A 9,263-nucleotide genomic window follows, 5' to 3' on the forward strand; every position below is an offset into this window, starting at 1 on the left:
GGGACTCCGCCATCGGCATTTGGTTTCCCGTGGGTGGGTGAGAAGACAAGGGAGGGAGGAGGACAGGGAGGGAGCCTCCGGCTTGATCACTCCTGGGAGGAGCCTGTAGATTTCTGGGCTTGGGGTCCCACAGAGCCCAGTGCCCATCTTCCTCCAGCTTCCATGCCATCTAAAGTGGGCCCTCCACGGGTGCCGAACCAGGAGGGACCTGTATCTTCCTGAGTTCAGGTCTCTTCTGAAAAGAACTGAATCTGGGTCCTCCTCTCCCTCACAGACAGCCCCATCCACAGGAGGTGAAGCTCCAATGCCCGCTGGGACTCTTGAACCAACGGGCACCACCCTTAGCAAAAAATCTCTAAGCCGAGCTGGGTTCCCAAGGGCCAAACTCAAGGGCGGAGGGGTTTGCCTGTGCTGTGGCTGCTGCAGCCCATTTCTCCTGCCCGACAGCAGCCTCACTGCTTCTGGGAAATCGCCTCTTCCCCCAACAGATCCTGCATGGGACAACCATTCTTTGGGGCTATCCTTCCAGGCCAAGAGGCAACGTGTGTGCCCCGAGCCAGGTGGAATGGGGCAGGGCAGGTGCTGCTCCCTCCTGGGAATGTGAACAATTTAAACAATTTGAATTCCCCAGCAGGAAGTGAACAACCTGGAGGCTCCTCTGAGATTCTTCTCTCAGAGCCCCCGGCTTCCAGAGCCCCCTTTCTTCCTGCCAGTTTCCAAGGTGGGCTCCTGTCCACATGTCCAGCTCCTCATGTCCTTTAAGTTCCTTTTGCTGAACTTAGCCTGAGTCGGTTCATTCACCTTCTTGTAACTGAAGAACCTGCTCATGAACCTGGGGGAGCCCCCACAGGCCTGAGCTCTGGCAGCAAAGCCCCTGGGAAGGCCCTTCAGCTCCCAGAGTAGCAGCCGCGTCCCTGCTGTGTGGGCTCAGGAGGGAAATGCTACCTACATCACAGTGCACACGCTCGCCAGCCACAATACACTCATGTCCCCAGTGTGAGTGAGAAGATTCGCCCACCTGGGCAGAGGCCTCACTCCCAGGGTGCCGGGGACACAGGCTGGAGTGGCCAGCCTGGCATGCTTCCCACAAAACGAAGCACTTCCGGCACACACACACACACACACACACACACACACAAAGTGCTCTGTGAAAGTCACGAACTCATTTACCCTTAGACAAGGTGACTTCCTCCACGGGTCACCATTCCCACGCCCACCAGCAAGAAGGTGTGGGGTTGACTCAGGTGGAAGAGTGCAGAGCCGTTGCACCTCTGCTGTGCGGGCCCCTGGCTCCACCCCGACCTCATGCTCTGACCCTAAGGAGAGGCAGGGGTGACCTCTGCTGTCCTTCACAGATGCAGGATCCTTACCTCCCCACACTTAGACCCTGTGGAAAGGAGAAGCCAGATGTCACAAGATGTGGGGGCCTCACCGCCGGAAGCACCAGTGTGCACTGAGCTGGCCGCGGGAGCCCTGGCAGCCTCAGCACCCCCATGGCCTCCACCATGGGCTCGAGGGTGACTGCAGGATAGGACTCTCCTGGGTACCCCGGTTCATACCACGGCCAGGTGAGACCCACAGTGCTAAGAAAATGGCAAACCAGACCGGGCACGGTGTCTCACACCTGTAATCACAGCACTTTGGGAGGCCAAGGTGGGCGGATCACCTGAGGTCAGGAGTTGGAGACCAGCCTGACCAACATGGAGAAACCCCATCTCTACTAAAAATACGAAAAATTAGCTGGGTGTGGTGACACATGCCTGTAATCCCAGCTACTCTGGAGGCTGAGGCAGGAGAATCGCTTGAACCTGGGAGGTGGGGGTTGCAGTGAGCTGAGATTGAGCCATTGCACTCCAGCCTGGGCAACAAGAGCGAAACTCCATCTCAAAAAAAGAAAAGAAAATGGCAAACCAAGACATGGCTCTGAGGTTGGTGACAAAGCCTTTCCATGTTTCCCAAGAAAATCAAAATTCCGCATGGTTACGCCAGTGTCTGTGAAATTCACAGTTAGATTTTAGAAGTTTGGTCTTTGTCAGTACGTGGAACCATGTGCACATACTTTATTCAGGAACCACAGAAGTCTTTGCAAACCTTCCGGTTAAGCAGCCTATTTTTCTGAAATGCTTGGCTTGCTGGATGCTTATTTTAAAAGGATTTGAACGTGTCCATGGATTTGCACAAGTACCTCAGGATTTGCCAAAAATTCTTTCCCTTTAATGACTTAAGTCAATTAACAGCCGGCATGGGTGAAAATTCCAAGCTGTGAATTCTGGACTCTGTGGTCTTAAAATGTCCTGCTTCTCCTCAGATAAGACCATATTCTGCAGTCATTAAGCAAACCACTGTATTATGGGGCTGACTTTCATCCAGACTCAACTATTTTAATTACAAAAAAAAAAAAAAATTGTATCTGAGGCATCTTGAAAATGCATCAATTTCTGTGGGATTCTCCAGCCACTACCAATATGTTTGGCCTGCAGAGCTGGTGGGTCCACAAAGCCCCGTGGGGTCCCCAAAGGGAGGCCAGAAGAAAATTCCATTGCCCTGGTGGAGTCCCAGGTTTGCAGGGATGGATCCCTTGCCTCTGTCTGTCTTAGGGATCGTTTTGCAAGGACGTTGAGTGCCAGAGAACTGGAGAATCTGGGACTCGCTTGCCGCAGAGATGAGGTATGGCAGAAACCAGATGGAGATCCACAAGCCCCTGGGAAGGTCTCCAAGGGTATCTCTCATGGAGACAGGGGCCTCTCAGCCTCACAGTGGGCCCCCTGCAGAGCCCCCAGCATAGGTGTGGCATGGCCTGGGCTCCCTCACTCCACCCTCTCCCACCCATTGCTCATACTTTCTCCACCACTGATGTCTTTCTCTCCTCTGCACTTCAGCCCATGCTCAGTCTCTTCCCCAGGTACCACCCCTCCCCACCCCCAGCAGTTCCAGCCAGCCTGGTGCCCCCATCCCTGACCACCCACTGTCTCAGGAAGGCCACACCCTGGGACCTTGTTCCTTCATGATTTTTACATCCTCCCCATGACTAGACCATGAATTCCATGAGGTTGGAGTTTGTCCTTTCTTCTTTGTTTGCACACCCCAATACCAACTCTAGCATGCAATCCCCACATGCTGGATGTTTCGGGGAGATGGCAGCACATCAGATGCTACCTGCCTTGCAGCCTGCCTGTAACCAAATGCTGGGTCCATGGTAGGGTCACAGCAATCTGCAAGGTATACCATTAAGTGCAAAATAAGCATGCTGCCATTTGTGTGTGTATGTGTGTGTATAGGTGTATGTGGGTTGTATATGTGTATACACCAAGCATGTGGGGTGGACACACACATGCATCCCCCAAACCTCTGTCAAGAAAGGTCACAATACCGTGTTGCAGAGAAGGCCTCCAGTGCCTTCAGGATTTGCCTCAGGTTCAGAGTTGCCTCCCCCAAGGACTCATTCTTCCAGGAGCAGCTATATCTCTGGCTGATGGAAGTGGGCGTATCAAGGAAGGCTTGGCCAGGCCCACAGCATGGCTGAACTCCACCCAATCCTGCCCTTCCTCCCTCCACAAGTGTGGACCCTGATGCAAACCCTGCCTTCCACATTCACTCTGAGGGCCACACGTGGAAAGAGCTGCCTAGGAAACCAGGCCAGACACCCTCAGGGAACTCCTCTCCCCTGGACTTGCCTGCCCTGCCAGTGAAGCCAGCACTCCTGGATTTTGGGGATCTGCTGAAATGTCTACCACACATGCAAAGTCATATGAGAAAGGAAATGTCTTCATAGTACACTACATGGCTCAGTTGTGGGTAGTATTTAAGTAGCTATTATATATTGAACTTTGTATATTGACTTGTTAACAAATTGTTATATAATTCTGTTGGGAAGTGAGGGAGGGTAATGTTTGTGATGATGTTTGTGAGCAGGGTGAGGGCTAAGACTTCCGATTCCTGAGTGAGGAGTCATAAAATGTTTAAAAAAAAAAAAATCAAAGTCCCAGCATAAGCACAGCACAGTACTTAGGAAGATGAGGGCCAGGCTTGGTGGCTCACACCTGTAATCCCAGCACTTTGGGAGGCTGAAGTAGGAGGATCACGAGGTCAAGAGTTTGAGACCAGCCTGGCCAACGTGGCGAAATCCCGTCTTTACTAAAAATACAAAAATTAGCCAGGCGTGGTGGCACGTGCCTGTAATCCCAGTCACTCTGGAGGCTGAGACAGGAGAATTGCTTAAACCCAGGGGGTGGAGGTTGCAGTGAGCCAAGATTGTGCCACTGCGCTCCAGCCTGGGTGACAGAGCAAGACCACATCTCAGAAAAAAAAAAAAGATGAGGATAGATAGGATAAATACAAGATTCAACAGTTAAAGGAATTGCAAGTGACAGCCTGGGATGGAGAGTCAGGGCTGCAGGGCTGTAGCAGGGTAAGCAGACCTGGAGCAGAGACCACGCAAGGGACCATCAGCTTTTATGATATGTTTTCTTATACTATTTGACTTTTACATATGTTACTTTCATTTAAAAAAAGAATTAAAAGGGAAAAAATCAGGCATTGTGTTGTTTTTCATTATGTAAGACTTTAAACAACCTAAATATCCATCGGAAGGGGATTTGGAAAATGAATTATGCTTTTCCATGCATGGGAACCCATGCAGCTGTTTAAAAGGATGAGATGGGATTACATGCATGAAGATAGCCAGCTCCATATGCATGTGTAAACACACACATACGCTAGAAGGTGTAGAAACTGTCTCTGGAAAGATGGACAAGAAACTGGTAACAGTGGTTGCCTCTAGAAAGAAGAACAAAAGGAGGCCGGGCGTGGTGGCTTACACCTGTAATCCCAGCACTTTGGGAGGCTGAGGCGGGTGGATCACAAGGTCAGGAGTTTGAGACCAGCCTGGCCAATATGGTGAAACCCTGTCTTTACTAAAACTACAAAAATTAGCCAGGTGTGGTGGTGCACACCTATAATCCCAGCTACTCGGGAGGCTGAGGCAGAAGAATCGCTTGAACCTGGGAGGTGGAGGTTGCAGTGAACCAAGATCGCACCACTGCACTCCAGCCTGGGCGACAGAGTGAGACTTGGTCTGAAAAAAAAAAGAACGAAAGGAGAGGAACCAGAGTGGAGAGAGACTAACCTTCCCACTGCTTGCATTTCTCACCATGGACATGTGTTATCCTTCCCAATAAAAAAGAGAAAACCTAAAATGTAAAGGCATCTAGGTTGCATGGTCCACCCTCCCCAGCACTCAGTGTCTGTCCTCTCTTGGCCTCCTAGGCAAGCCTGGGCACAGTCCTCAACTGGAGAGAATAAGCCACCTCCCAGCTGTGTGTGGTCTTGGGAAAATCACAACCCTCTCTGATGATGATGATGATGATGATGATGATGATGATGATTGAGATGGAGTTTGACTGTTGTTGCTCAGGCTGGAGTGCAGTGGTGTGATCTCGGCTCACTGCAACTTCCGCCTCCTGGGTTCAAGTGATTCTCCTGCCTCAGCCTCCCAAGTAGCTGGGATTACAGGCGTGTGCCACCACGCCCGGCTAATTTCATATTTTTAATAGAGACAGGGTTTCACCATAGTGGCCAGGGTGGTCTCGAACTCCTGACCTCAGGTGATCTGCCCGCCTTGGCCTCCCAAAGTGCTGGGATTACAGGCATGAGCCACCGCACCCTGCCATTCTTTCCCATAATACAACACTAGGTTATTTTGAGGATTACATGGGAAGTGAGCGGGAAAGCAGTGTGAAGACTCCAAAGATATATTAGATATATTAGTGTTTGTTAGTTTATTCCCATTGTCACCATTGCTTCCACCACCACCATCTCAGGGCACTTCAGGTAAGAAACAGGGTCCACCAGTCGATGTGTGAGCCATCCCACCCTGGCCGCCCAGGTGTCTAACGAAAACCAGGGACAGAAGACCAGGACACCTGCCCTCACAAGTATGTCAGAGATGACCCAACCCAACCACTCCAAGGCGTCACCATCAACCCATTCGTACAGGTAGGGTTTTAAGTAAATAAATAAAAGCCTCTCTGTTTTTTTGAGATGGAGTCTTGCTATGTCACCCAGGTTGGAGTGCAATGGCGTGATCTAGGCTCACTGCAGCCTCCACCTCCCGAGTTCAAGCAATTCTCCTGCCTCAGCCTCCCAAGAAACTGGGACTACAGGCACATGCCACCACACCTGGCTACTTTTGTGTATTTTTAGTAGAGACGGGGTTTCACTGTGTTAGCCAGAATGGCCTCGATCTCTTGACCTCGTGATCTGCCTGCCTCGGCCTCCCAAAGTGCGGGGATTACAGGCGTGAGCCACCATGCTCAGCCTAAAATAGTCCATCTTAAAATTCACAACCTTGGTTTTAACCAGCCCAAACTGAAGCTGGACTGTAGTCAGCATTTCATTCAGGGGCAACTTAGGATCTTTTGGATAAGAAATTATACCTTGGGTCTGTCCTATCTTCCATTCAGAATTATCTGTACTGGAAAGTGCCATGCATTTTAAAAATATAATATGAAGTTTCAGAAATATTGACTTACTTAACTCTTGACTTAAAAAGCTTCGCCAGCTAAGGCTCACTCTTCCACACCCACACGCTACTTCTCAGCCTCTGTGTCTTCTATTCTTGAGTAGCCTCTAATTCTGATTGTCTTTCATCACACCCAGGACAATCACCACTAAATCTGGCGTCTAGATGTTCTGTTGCCTTCTGAATTAATCAGAATATAGCTCAAACTAAAACTGGAAACCCGCTGGAATCTCAATGAGACCACCAAGAATCTCAGTTGCTCTTAGCAGAGATTATTGGAAAACAAGATTAATGGCATGAGGAAGCACAGGTTAGCTGAGGTGGAGGTTGAGGTGGTCAGAACACCCAATGCCCCTGTCTGCTCTCAGGAAGGTTGTTTCACCAAATCTACCACCAGCCAATTTGCCCTCTGTTGACAAGCTGCTCCCATCTAGCCAACGGGAAGAGAAATTCATCACCATGGCTGGACTGAGGAAAGAGCGAGTTGAGCCAGGTTGAGCCAGAGGCAGCTAAACCAAGGACATTACAGGATGTCAGGGATCCAGAGGGTCATGTGGCTGTGACTGTGTCCCCTAGAGGCAGGCCATGAACGGCTGTCTTCCCAGTGTGTGCAGGAAGTGCAAATTCTGCATCAGAAGCTGTCAAAACCCTGCCCCTTCTTGCTTGCACCAGCTGGTGATGTGTTGTGTGCTACTCACATCGATGACCTACTTACATTTTTCTAAATCAAAATGCACCTGTTGGTTTCTGTTTTCTGGAGTCTTATGCTCTCAGTTTCCATGAGCATCTTCCAGCCTGGCCAACCCATTCCCCTGGGGGGTTCCCTTAGGCTGTGCGAGTTTCTTTGCTTTTAGCCAGAATAAAATCCTGGAAGTGTCACCCAGGTAGGCCCCCGTAAAAACTGCCCAATGAGTCCTCTGTAGATCATTGGTCAAGATCAGAGGTTCAGAAACTGCAGCCAGAGGCCAAATGTAACCCCCTGTTATTTATTTATTTTTCTGAGGCGGAGTCTCACTGTGTCATCCAGGCTGGAGTGTAGTGGCACAATCTCAGCTCACTGCAACCTCCGCCCCCCGGGTTCAAGTGATTCTCCTGCCTCAGCCTCCCACATAGCTGGGATTACAGGCGCCTGCCACCACGCCCAGCTAATTTTTGTAGTTTTAGTAGAGACAGGGTTTCACTCTGTTGGCCAGGCTGGTCTCGAACTACTGACCTCAGGTGAGCCACCTGCCTGGGCCTCCCAAAGTGCTGGGATTACAGGCGTGAGTCATCGCACCTGGCCGTTATTATTATTACTTTTCTAACAGCTTTACCAAGATATAATTTACATGCCACACCATACTGTCACCCATTAAAAGTGTATAAGTCAGGGGTTCCGAGCGCATTTACAGAGTTGTGTAATCATTACCCTATTCCGATTTTAGAGTGTTTCTATCATCCCCAAAGCAGACCTTGTACCCATTACTAGTCACTCACCATTTCCTCCCCACATCTGCAAACCCTGACCCAGGCCTACACAATCACGAATCTACTGTCTGTCTCTCCAGTTTGCCATTTTTGAACATGTTTTATAAATGAAATCATATAATGTCAAGCCTTTTGTGACTGAAACAATAAAAATTCACCCAAGGTAAGAGAGATTGACAGAAAGGGAAAAGTGACCCATCTCCATGTCTTCTACAGTAATATTGCTTCAAATATGATGATATAGGTAAATTGAAAGAAAAGAATGGAAAAACATTAATCAATAGAAAGGAGATGTAGATGCATATAAATCAGATAAACTGCAGAGCAAAGAAAAATTCCAGAGACAGAAAGGGAAGTTAAAGAATGATAAAAGGGTCAAATCACTATTAAAACATGGCAATCCTAAATGTGTATATGCCAAAAATAAGAACTGAAATATGTCAAGAAAAAACTGATAGACCTGAAAGAAGAAATAGGCAAGTCTACAATTATAGTCGTAGACTTCAACACATATAGTTGTGCACTCTCAGCAATTGATAGAATGACTAGACAAAAAATCAGTAAGCTTATACAAAAGCTTACCACCAACAACCAACAGAATCAATACATTTATTTATAGAAAACTCCATTCAGCAACAGCAGAATATACTTTCTTTTCAAGTACCCATGGAACATTATTAGTCCATTTTCATACTGCTGTAAAGAACTGCCGGAGACTGGGTAATTTATAAAGGAAACAGGTTTAAGTGACTCACAGTTTAGCATGGCTGAGGAGGCCTCAGGAAACTTACAATCACAGTAGAAGGTGAAGGAGGAACAAGGTAGCAGGAAGGCAAAGTGCCGAGAGAAGGGGGAAGAGCCCCTTATAAAACCATCGGATCTCATGAAAACTCAGTCACCATTGTGAGAACAGCACGGGGGAAACTGTCTCCATAGTTCAGTTACCTCCACCTGGTCTCTCCCTTGACACGTGGGGATTATGGGGGTTACAATTCAAGATGAGATTTGGGTGGGGACACAAAGCCTAACCGTATCAATCATTCAAGATAGAACATATCCTGAATTATAAAACATACCTCAACATATTTAAAAGAGTTGAAATTATACAGAATATGGCCTCTGACCACAATGGAATCAAACCTCAAATCAATGACAGAAAAATAAAAGGAAATTCTGCAAACGTTCAAAATCTGGAAAACAAAATTCTAAGTAAACCATGGGTCAAAGAGAAAGTCTTCAGGAAATTATATATATAAAGATATCTATGCATAGATAG

The sequence above is a fragment of the Macaca thibetana genome, chromosome 3 (genome assembly GCF_024542745.1).
Source record: "Macaca thibetana thibetana isolate TM-01 chromosome 3, ASM2454274v1, whole genome shotgun sequence".
Classification (NCBI taxonomy): domain Eukaryota; kingdom Metazoa; phylum Chordata; class Mammalia; order Primates; family Cercopithecidae; genus Macaca; species Macaca thibetana.